The sequence below is a fragment of the Bufo bufo genome, chromosome 6 (assembly GCF_905171765.1).
Source record: "Bufo bufo chromosome 6, aBufBuf1.1, whole genome shotgun sequence".
In the NCBI taxonomy this organism is placed as follows: domain Eukaryota; kingdom Metazoa; phylum Chordata; class Amphibia; order Anura; family Bufonidae; genus Bufo; species Bufo bufo.
In genome coordinates this window covers 299,551,607-299,564,237 of record NC_053394.1, presented here as the reverse complement: position 1 = coordinate 299,564,237, position 12,631 = coordinate 299,551,607, and positions in this window count along the sequence as shown.

Here is a 12,631-nt window from a genome sequence, read left to right as displayed (position 1 = left end):
CCAAAATTGTAGTCAGGGACAGGCCGAGGTCAGGGCTGGTGGAGTACATGAAAGACGGTAAACGGTCTGAGATAATGGCAGGCAAATAGAGGTCAATATATAGATAAGACACAGGTCAGGACAGGCAGTGGAGGGTCAGTAATCAGGCAGAAGTCAGTACACAGCAGACAAATGGATAGCTCACCTTTTCAGGAACTAGCCACTAGGTCACTTTTTTCTCAGGTACCCTCCTATAGGGGATAGTGCTCCATGTACCCAGAGGTGGCCAGCAATAGGCTGGAGTAGATTAGTGTGCGCTTGTGGCCCTTTAAGAGCCATAGGGAGCATGCGTGTGCTCTATGGGCACCCAATACTTGGACCTGTTCTACTGAAGCAAACTACCATAGAGCACAGATATTGTAGCTGTTTAATCTGATATAGTGTTTCTTCTTTTAGGTACTAGACATAACATAGACAAAAATGACAATTTACAGACTTTTCTTTGATTTTAAAAAAAGTAGATTCAAAATAATGTTCCAAAGAAAGGGAAAATGAGAGAAGGCTGAATCACCTTTTTGGAAGGGAGAAACCTTTTGCGGGAAGTGAAAAAAAGAAACCTTCATATGTGCTGGTGTTTGCACACAGGAAACTAGCCCTTTAAAGGCACCATCTAGTGCTGTTAGTATAGGGAGTGAGGAATGTGTGTCTGTGGCAGGGAATAGGGGGGGTCTCTCCCCATTAATCACTGCACAGAAATGAGGGAGGGGGAGCCGCTTATTGTCTGCTTTAAGTTAGTTTATAAAGATTTATGGGGCTTCAGCTTAGGCGGTTCTGACTGATATAAATTACTTGGGGGGGATGGGGGGATAAAAGACTCCCCTCTTTACCCATAAGAGTATTAGGCCACTGGCGTTTTAATTAACTCAATGCTTGCTAGGATGTTATTGCGGTTTTGCTTATGTTATGTGGAGATAATACATAGTTTACTGTGTGTAGTGGGAGGAATGGAAAGCTTTATGTTCTACAAGGAGCTAGCGATGTTTGTGTTTTGTCTGTCAAGTGAACTCGAGAGGGAGATTGGTGTCTGATTATTAAGAAGAAAGAGCTATGTATCATAGTGTCTGTATTAGATGAGGTATGTCTTATAGTGTCTGTGTATTAGATGGAGTGATATGTATCATAGTGTCTGTGTATTAGAGAGGTATGTATCATAGAGTCTGTATATTAGATGGAGAGGTATGTATCATAGTGTCTGTGTATTAGATGAAGAGGTATGTATCATAGTGTTTGTGTATTAGATAAAGAGGTATGTATCATAGTGTCTGTGTATTAGAGAGGTATGTCTCATAGTGTCTGTGTATTAGATGGAGAGGTATGTATCATAGTGTCTGTGTATTAGATGGAGAGGTATGTATCATAGTGTCTGTGTATTAGATGAAGAGGTATGTATCATAGTGTCTGTGTATTAGATAAAGAGGTATGTATCATAGTGTCTGTGTATTAGAGAGGTATGTCTCATAGTGTCTGTGTATTAGATGGAGAGGTATGTATCAAAGTGTTTCTATATTAAATGGAGAGGTATGTATCATAGAGTCTGTGTATTAGATGAAGAGGTATGTATCATAGTGTCTGTGTATTAGATGAAGAGGTATGTATCATAGTGTCTGTGTATTAGATGGAGAGGTATGTATCATAGTGTCTGTATATTAGATGGAGAGGTATGTATCATAGTGTCTGTGTATTAGATGGAGAGGTATGTATCATAGTGTCTGTATATTAGATGGAGAGGTATGTGTCATAGTGTCTGTATTAGATGGAGTGATATGTATCATAGTGTCTGTATATTAGATGGAGAGGTATGTATCAGTGTCTGTGTATTAGATGGAGAGGTATGTATCAGTGTCTGTGTTAGATGGAGAGGTATGTATCATAGTGTCTGTGTATTAGATGGAGAGGTATGTATCATAGTGTCTGTATTAGATGGATAGGTATGTATCATAGTGTCTGTGTATTAGATGGAGTGATATGTATCATAGTGTCTGTGTATTAGATGGAGAGGTATGTATCATAGTGTCTGTATATTAGATGGAGAGGTATGTATCAGTGTCTGTGTATTAGATGGAGAAGTATGTATCAGTGTCTGTGTTAGATGGAGAGGTATGTATCATAGTGTCTGTGTATTAGATGGAGAGGTATGTATCATAGTGTCTGTGTATTAGAGAGGTATGTCTCATAGTGTCTGTGTATTAGATGGAGAGGTATGTATCATAGTGTCTGTATATTAGATGGAGAGGTATGTATCATAGTGTCTGTGTATTAGATGGAGAGGTATGTATCATAGTGTCTGTGTATTAGATGAAGAGGTATGTATCATAGTGTCTGTGTATTAGATAAAGAGGTATGTATCATAGTGTCTGTGTATTAGAGAGGTATGTCTCATAGTGTCTGTGTATTAGATGGAGAGGTATGTATCAAAGTGTTTCTATATTAAATGGAGAGGTATGTATCATAGAGTCTGTATATTAGATGGAGAGGTATGTATCATAGTGTCTGTGTATTAGATGAAGAGGTATGTCTCATAGTGTCTGTGTATTAGATGGAGAGGTATGTATCATAGTGTCTGTATATTAGATGGAGAGGTATGTATCATAGTGTCTGTGTATTAGATGGAGAGGTATGTATCATAGTGTCTGTATATTAGATGGAGAGGTATGTATCATAGTGTCTGTGTATTAGATGGAGAGGTATGTGTCATAGTGTCTGTATTAGATGGAGAGGTATGTATCATAGTGTCTGTATTTGATGGAGTGATATGTATCATAGTGTCTGTATATTAGATGGAGAGGTATGTATCAGTGTCTGTGTTAGATGGAGAGGTATGTATCATAGTGTCTGTGTATTAGATGGAGAGGTATGTATCAGTGTCTGTGTATTAGATGGAGAGGTATGTATCAGTGTCTGTGTTAGATGGAGAGGTATGTATCATAGTGTCTGTGTATTAGATGGAGAGGTATGTATCATAGTGTCTGTGTATTAGATGGAGAGGTATGTATCATAGTGTCTGTGTATTAGATGGAGAGGTATGTATCATAGTGTCTGTATATTAGATGGAGAGGTATGTATCAGTGTCTGTGTATTAGATGGAGTGATATGTATCATAGTGTCTGTGTATTAGATGGAGAGGTATGTATCATAGTGTCTGTGTATTAGATGGAGAGGTATGTATCATAGTGTCTGTATATTAGATGGAGAGGTATGTATCAGTGTCTGTGTATTAGATGGAGTGATATGTATCATAGTGTCTGTGTATTAGATGGAGAGGTATGTATCAGTGTCTGTGTTAGATGGAGAAGTATGTATCAGTGTCTGTGTTAGATGGAGAGGTATGTATCAGTGTCTGTGTTAGATGGAGAGGTATGTATCAGTGTCTGTGTTAGATGGAGAGGTATGTATCATGGCTCACGGCGTCTGTATTAGACTTTTATGCACTTTGTATGCTGCCCTTTGATGGATTTGATTTTCCCGTAAAAGCAATGCTCATAGGAGAGAGTACATCTCTAATATTGTATTTAATAACCTTGAAGTCTGTGTATTATGAGGATGTTATGGAGTATTAGGACAGGGCTGGGTAACTCACGTGGTCCAGCAGCGGTTCGCTCCTGGGCAGTAGAACATCGGACATGTTTCACCCTTCATTTGCTCATACACATTAGTTTGTCAGCAGATATCTATCTAATGTGTATGGGAAGCTTGATGTCTGAATGTAACCACTATGTGCATGCTAGGAGGATTTATGTGTCATGATGCCTATATGTTATTAGGAGGATGTGGGGAGTACTCGCAGTCCTAATTTTGGGGCCGTATGTTAGGAGGTAACAGAGATGGCTGTCAGTATTTTTGCATTTTCAGGACGTGGCGGATATGATTACATTTTGTGATTGTGATGGGGTTAATGTCTTGCAGTTCTGTGAGGTCCTTAGGGAGGGGGATAAATGGCTTTCCCAGACATATCCCCACATGTGCTCCTCCCAATAAGAAATCATCCTGTGATCCCAGGACCCCCACCACTCTCACTGGTCCTTTATCTGGTCAAGGTGAATGTTTAGAAGAGAAGATTTAGTGCTGCAGGGCACAGGTCACACATGGGGACCCATTCATCAGGGGGGCACAAAGAGGGGCTGCCCACCCCTTGCCCAAACAAATGCATAGTGTAGTGACTGCATGTGTGTAAAGTAACACAAATATCTTTAGATTAGAAAGATCACTGGTGGAAAGGGCAAAAAACAGATCCTATAAAATGTATACTGCTGCCCTGGTAAATGTGAGGCATATCTGCTTCTGCCTGGAGCTGCATAGTGATATTTTCAAGTGGTTTGTGAACGATTTTACATGAGTGTTATTTGAAACTTTGCTGCTCCAGAGAAAAATTGCAGGTTGCATATTATTTCTTATCAAGTGAATAATGAAATAAAACCCTTTGAGTATCAGGAAATTTCTGTGGCCGGTTTACACTGCACGATGTTACAGCCAGTGGCGTCGCCAGGGGGGGGGGGGGCAGAGGGGGCCAAGGCCCCCCCTACATCATGCTGTGCCCCCCTATGTGCCCCCCCAACTAAAATAACCAAGTGAGCAGCCGCCGCCGGGCACAGGGAGATGAGCGCTTCCATTGCGCTCATCTCCATTGTAAACTGCCTGTGCCAGCGAAGGTGCAGAGGAGGGAGAGGCGTGTCCCTTCCCTTTCCTCTGATAGGCTGCAGGCAGGCACCGAAGTGGAGGAGAGGCCCCGCCCCCTAATTAATCCTGTTTACCTTTCTAAAGCTAAAGGACCTTTGATGATGTCATCACAGGTCCTGTAAGGGAACTGCACAGTGTAAAGTGTAGTTCCCAGGTTAGAACAGTGCATCTGCCAGGACCTGTGATGACATCATCTTTAACATCACAGGTCCTGCAGAATCTAGCAAAGGAACTGCACCAAAAATGGTGTAGTTCCTAGGTTTCAAAGGTACATCTGCCAGGACCTGTGATGACATCATCACAGGTCCTTCAACCCCTAACAGCAAGTATTAGAAGTTCACAAGCAGCTCTGCATTGATCTATACAGACTGGAATGGAGAGGTAAGAGGAGGTCCTCCACTTTTCATCATTTACCCCCCCCCCCTCCATGCCCTGTTTTTACTCATTGCTCACTCATGTATACTACTTCAGACAGTTACCACTACCTCATGTACCTCACAGTGACTATAATGCATAACTGACCACATATTTCTATAAACACTGCATCTACAGTATTATACCTTGTATGTGTCACATCAATACACTGCTCTGTGTATATATATATATATATATATAGATAGATACACACACATACATGCACACACACTGCATATATTACACAGTATTATACATGCAATATGTACAGATATATAGTATATACCGCAGTGCACTGATATGTGAGGTACAAGGTATAATAGATGCTGTGTGTACAGATATCAGTCCACTTCTGTATATACTATATATGTGAGGTACGAGGTATAATAGATGCAGTGTGTACAGATATATAGTATATACAGCGGTGTACTGATATCTGAGGTACAAGGTGTCAATACACTGCTGTAATTACTATATATCTGTACACACTGCATCTATTATACCTCGTACCTCACATATTACACTACTGTATATACTGTATACACTGCATATATTATACCCCGTACCTCACATATCAGTACACTGCTGTATATACTATATACCTGTACACACTGCATCTATTATACCCTGTACCTCACATATCAGAACACTAGGGAATATACTATATACCTGTACACACTGCATCTATTATACCCTGTACCTCACATATCAGAACACTAGGGAATATACTATATACCTGTACACATTGCATCTATTATACCCTGTACCTCACATATCAGAACACTAGGGAATATACTATATACCTGTACACACTGCATCTATTATACCCTGTACCTCACATATCAGAACACTAGGGAATATACTATATACCTGTACACACTGCATATATTATACTGCGTACCTCACATAACTGTACACTGCTGTATATAATATACATCTGCATCTATCATACCTCTTTGGTGTGCCAGGGCTGTTTTGTAATCCCAATCCGGCCCTGATGGCATAAATTATAAAACGCAGCAGCAAGAATAGTTCATGGAACAAAGGGAGGGGCTATAAAAGGGGAATGGGGGCCCAATTTAGATTCCTGCTATGGGGCCCAGTGATTTTTATGTACGCCCCTGGCTGCAGGCACTAGGCCGGCAGCCTATCAGAGGCCGGCGCAATGACGTCATCGTGCCGCCTGAGCCTTACATTACAGCGTGGGACACAGGAAGAGGCTGCATCGCATCGCTGACACTTAGGTAAGTATAAGTGTTTTTTTTTTGTTTTTCTTTACAATAGTGTTACTGGCACATTGGGGGGGGGCTTATTACAAAACTGGCACATGATGATGGGGGGGACTTTATACTGGCACATGATGATGGGGGGGACTTTATACTGGCACATGATGATGGGGGGGACTTAATACTGGCACATGATGATGGGGGGACTTAATACTGGCACATGATGATGGGGGGACTTAATACTGGCACATGATGATGGGGGGACTTAATACTGGCACATGATGATGGGGGGGACTTAATACTGGCACATGATGGGGGGGACTTAATACTGACACATGATGGGGGGACTTAATACTGGCACATGATGATGGGGGGGACTTAATACTGGCACATGATGATGGGGGGAGACTTAATACTGGCACATGATGATGGGGGAGACTTAATACTGGCACATGGGGGGGCTTAATACTGGCATGTGATGGGGGGCTTATTACTGGCACGTAATGGGGGGCTCATTACTGGCACGTGATGGGGGCTTATTACTGGCAGGTGATGGGGGGCTTATTTCTGGCACGTGATGGGGGCTCTTGTTACTGGCACGTGATGGGGGCTTATTACTGGCACATTGGGGGGCTCTTGTTACTGGCACGTTATTGAGGGCACTTATTACTGGCACGTTATTGGTGGACACTATAGGGGCATCTACTGAGGCCACAAAGAAGGGGTGTTTTATATGGGGGGCTCTGTACAGTAGCATTTTATACTGGGACACATTATGGTGGGTACTATGGAGAAGGGGAGAGAGGAGTACTATGGAGTCATCTTCGGGGGGCACTAAGAAGGGGTATTTTATACTTGCAAATTATGGGGGACACTGAGGGCATCTACGGGGGCACGATATATGGGACATTTTATACTGGTACATTATGGGGGGCACTAGCAGGAAGGGGGGAGAGGAGCACTATGGAGGCATTTACTGGTGCACTATATAGGGGTATTTTATACTGGCACATTATGGGGGAAATTAGCTCAACTGGGGGCATAAGGGGGTATGTTTTGCACATTATAAGGATAATTATTTCTACTGGGGGGCATTATGGTGGGTTTTATTACTCCCCCATGGTATGACCCCCTAGTAGCAGCACCAGCCTCTCCCTGCTCTGCTATCCCTCTGCCCCTTCTCCAAATCCTTATTATGAACTCTTTCTCATTAGGATAAAACACAACATTAGCTCCGCCGAGCCCCCGGCCAAGTGTTGAAGTGGTGTCCGAGATCCCCAAGGGCCAAGCCAAGTAACTGTAAGTGTTCATGTGAAATATGTTTATTTTATATATGTACACTCCTGTGAGAGGCGGGGAGGGAGATCTGTGGATGACACTGTTATAGGGAGGGAGATCTGTGGATGACGCTGTTATGGAGGGGGAAATGGGGATGACACTGTCATGGGGTGGATCTGTGGATGACACATATAGCATAAGATGCTATATACGGTATGTGGCATCCACAGATCCCCCCCATAGCAGTGTCATCCACAGATCCCCCTCTCTATAAAAGTGTCATCCACAGACAGCTGGACTTTTCTTCCCTGTTGCGGTTTTAGGTATTGGGTAAAGTATTGCAGCATTTCTAAGCGTACTTGTGTAAATGTATCGTTGTTATAGCTGCCCCCCCTACTTTTGTCCTGGCCCCCAGTGTGCCCCCCCAAAATTTGAAAGCTAGAGACGCCACTGCAGCCGAATGTCGGGAAGGAAGCGTTCCCGACGCCCCCAGGAAGAAGCTGGGCGAAACGTACCTCAGGGTGCAGTCATCTCCTTTGGGTCAGAACAGTACCTGTATGTATATATACTTATGATAATATTGGATTATGCACATTTATAACCTTTGTGATTGTTGTATTTATTATATACTTTGTGACTTTGGTACCTATGGTGCTCTTTATGGTGCTTATCAGGGCTAGTTCCTATAGGTGCCAATATGTTTGGGACTGGAGAGGATGAATATCGCACTATGACTATGCACTTTATGTGACCCAGGGTGTTATGAGATGTAGCTTGTTCCATATGCTGCATATATATGTTTTTTTTATGGTGCTTTTTAATTATGTCTAAATAAAAGATGAGATTATACAGTGTTGCCCATAATTATTCATACCCCTGGCAAATTTTGACTTAAAGTTACTTTTATTCAACCAGCAAGTAATTTTTTGACAGGAAATGACATAGGTGTCTCCCAAAAGATAATAAGACTATGTACAAGAGGCATTATTGTGGGGAAAAAACATTTCTCAGCTTTTATTTACATTTGAGCAAAAAGTGTCCAGTCCAAAATTATTCATACCCTTCTCAATAATCAATAGAAAAGCCTTTATTGGCTATTACAGTAATCAAACGCTTCCTATAATTCCAGAACAGCTTTTTGCATGTCTCCACAGGTATTTTTGCCCATTCATCTTTAGCAATGAGCTCCAAATCTTTCAGGTTGGAGGGTCTTCTTGCCATCACCCTGATCTTTAGCTCCCTCCACAGATTCTCAATTGGATTCAAGTCTGGACTCTGGCTGGGCCACTCCAAAACGTTAATGTTGTTGTCTGCTAACCATTTCTTCACCACTTTTGCTGTGTGTTTTGGGTCATTGTCATTCTGAAATGTCCACTGGTGCCCAAGGCCAAGTTTCTCTGCAGGCTGCCTGATGTTGTCGTTGAGAATCCTCATGTATTGCTCTTTTTTCATGGTGCCGTTTACTGTGAGTAGGTTCCCTGGTCCATTGGCTGAAAAACACCCCCAAAGCATTAGGTTCCCACCACCATGTTTGACAGTAGGGATGGTGTTCTTTGGGTTGAAGGCTTCTCCTTTTTTACGCCAAATGAAGGAAACATCATTGTGACCAAACAATTCAATTTTTGTTTCATTTGACCATAACACAGAAGACCAGAAGTCTTCTTCTTTGTCAAGATGAGCTTTTGCAAAGGCCAAGTGAGCTTTTGTGTGCCTTATCTGGAGAAGTTGTGCAGTGTCCGTTGGATTGTCTGCCTTGAGACATTGCCACCAGCAGAGCCCAGATTCACCAGGATGGCCTTGGTGGTGATCCTTGGATTCTTTTTCACCTCTCTAACTATCCTCCTGGCCAGCACAGGTATCACTTTTGGCTTCCGACCACGTCCTCTGAGATTTTCCAGAGATACATTTTTGCTCAAATGTAAATAAAAGCTGAGAAATGTTTTTTTCCCCACAATAATGCCTCTTGTACATCGTCTTATTATCTTTTGGGAGACACCTATGTCATTTTCCGTCAAAAAATTACTTGCTGGTTGAATAAAAGTAACTTTAAGTCAAAATTTGCCAGGGGTATGAATAATTATGGGCAGCACTGTATATGATGTGCGGTCTTCTTTTTGGAGTTTTTTACAATATTGGATCGTACTTTACTTTGTAGAATTGTGGAGTGTTAATCAGTGTACTCATTTTTACTGTTGTAAAAATCCTGGCACATCCCCATCAAGAGTTTAGGGAATGGTCTTCTGACATCACCTTGTATAGCACCTTGTATTAGGTGGACTGAATACTTCTCTGTCTGGCAGGAGTGAAGAGAGTTGATTAATGTCTACCAGTCTTGCTTTCCGACAGTCAGGTCACCAACAAAAAGCATGAAGGATCCTATCAGGGGCGTAACTATAGAGGGTGTAGAGGTAGCAGTCGGCCCAAAGACCCTTGTGGTGCATAAGAAGACACCAGTATTAGATAAATGGCATGCTGGTCAAGTTACACCTCTGGCTGGAGGGAAGGGGTTAAGTCAAGAATTTGGCATGGGGAGGGGGTGATTCTCAAAAAGCGTGTGACAATGTACGGGTAACAAGTGATGTACTCGTACTATACTCCCTTGGGATAAATCAATAACAAAGTTGGAGGGGTAATCTTATAAAATTAAGACTTAAATTTGAATGAGTCGTACCTAAAATAACATAACACACTGAATACAAATATAAAAGTTGGAACAGTCTTACCGGTATACTGTTGAGTCTATTAGTACGTGGATACCGGATTGGTTAGCATCTGATAGGGAGGGGGAATAAGAGATGATGTAGTTTGTTAGTCCGATCCCTAATTTGAACTGTCGGTCTATTTTTCCCTGATAACAAATCAAAAGTAACAAAAACGTCCCAACGTGTGTTTCGTCTAGTCAAGTTCCCCCAGAATAATCGCGGGTCCAATGTAAAGAGGCTATTAGTGAGCAGCACTGTCACATCCGGTGTCACTGTATGCACCGAGGGAGGGCCGATGAGAAGCCCTACCACCTCCAGGAGTACAAAAAAATTAGTCTGACGGCATTGTGGAACCCCATGCGCCTCACCTGTCAGTTCCGAGTTGCCCGCTGACGTCACCGGTATTACTTCCGGGAGCGCGGGGTAGCCAGGGCGTGTCACGTGGGAACAGGGGGCGTCAACGAGATGTCAGTGTAGCGTCCGCGCTGGCTAGCAAAACATGACGCCACCACCGGCGTCTCGCAATGCAGGAAGCAATATGCGCGTCCTGTTCTTGTACATATCATCTATTCACACTCTACAGGACATTTAAATGGTGGAATCCTTTGCTGGTGAGAGAAACAAAGGCCATACACACCCTATAGATCTGTATGGAGATTTTTTTATATCTTTATGGGAGGTGAGGACAAAAAGTTAGAATAAAATACATCCCTATTAATGTGTATTACATGCAGGATGTTTTCAAAGGATGATACAAAAATTTGAAAAAAATATAAAATTATAGAAAACAACAAAAATTTTGCTGTTCGTTCAAACCAGATGGACTGGAAGTCCTCAGTTTAAAGATCCACCATGACTCTCTTTGTCTCTTTGGAGGACCTTTTTATCCCAGCCCCCCCCCCCCCCTTGGTGGACGGGGAATCTTTTCAATACCTGTAAATCGGTTACATTTTGGGTTACCCTCAAGCAACTCCACTACGTGTCATTCCGAATATCTCCCATGTGTTCTCCAATGCGTCGGCGAAGCTCTCTGCGTGTCTTGCCCACGTACTGGAGACCACACTGACATGTAATCAGGTAGATGACCCCTACAATGCAGAAATTAATAAAATCACGGATTTTAAAAATAGTCTCATCCATATTGCCCTTAAAGGATTTGGTGGTCTGTGTTTGGTCACAGAAACTACAGTTACCGCAATGAAAACAGCCTGATATTGGGTTATCTAACCACATTTTGGGATCCTTTTTTGGTCCGGATTCAAAGTGCCTTTGCACTAGATGGTCCTTCAGACTCCTCCCTCACCTATAGGTAATCGAGGGCCGGTGACCAATGACATCAGCCCCTCATTAAGTCGGGTTCTCAGACAGTTAGCCTGAGCCACAAAGTCCTGTTCCTCCGAGCAATTCCGGCGGAGTCTGAGGTATTGGCCGATCGGGGGATGCCCCATTTTAATGGGATAGGGTGACTACTCTCCCATCTTAATAAGGAATTTGTTGCCGTGGGTTTTCTGTAAATGGTAGTTGCAAGACATCCAATCTTTTTATGCATCAAGGAACGGGAGTTAATCCTTTGCTATTTCAAAAGTAAACTTAAGATTGATAGAATTTACAGTTGTGTTCAAAATTATTCAACCCCCAATGCTGTAATGGGTTTTAGGGAATTTAGTGTACATTTGTAATTGTGTTCAGAATGAAATCTTACAAGGACCTTTTAAAGAACCAAATGCAACTAAAATGACATCAATTGTTTTTGTAATACAGTATTAAATGTTTTTTTGTGATTTCTTCATTGACACAATTATTCAACCCCTTAAAGACTACCACTCTTAAGAACAGAGGTTCATTCAAGTGTTTTCGATCAGGTATTGAAAACACCTGTGGATGTCAAGGAGCAGCAATCAAGCATAATAAGCACCAATTAGGCAGATTTAAAAGGACTGTGATACTCAGCTCCTTCTAGACATTTACTGGTGTGTTTACAAACATGGTGAAGTCAAGAGAATGGTCCAGGAAGACAAGAGAAGAGGTGATTTCTCATCACAGGAAGGGCAATGGCTATAAGAAGATTGCAAATATGTTAAACATACCAAGAGACACCATAGGAAGCATCATTCACAAATTCAAGGCAAAGGGCACTGTTGAAACGCTACCTGGTCGTGGCAGAAAGAAGATGCTGACTTTGACTGCTGTGCGCTACCTGAAGCGCAAAGTGGAGAAAAGTCCCCGTGTGACTGCTGATGAACTGAAAAAAGATTTGTCAGATGTGGGTACTGAAGTTTCAGCTCAGACAATAAGGCG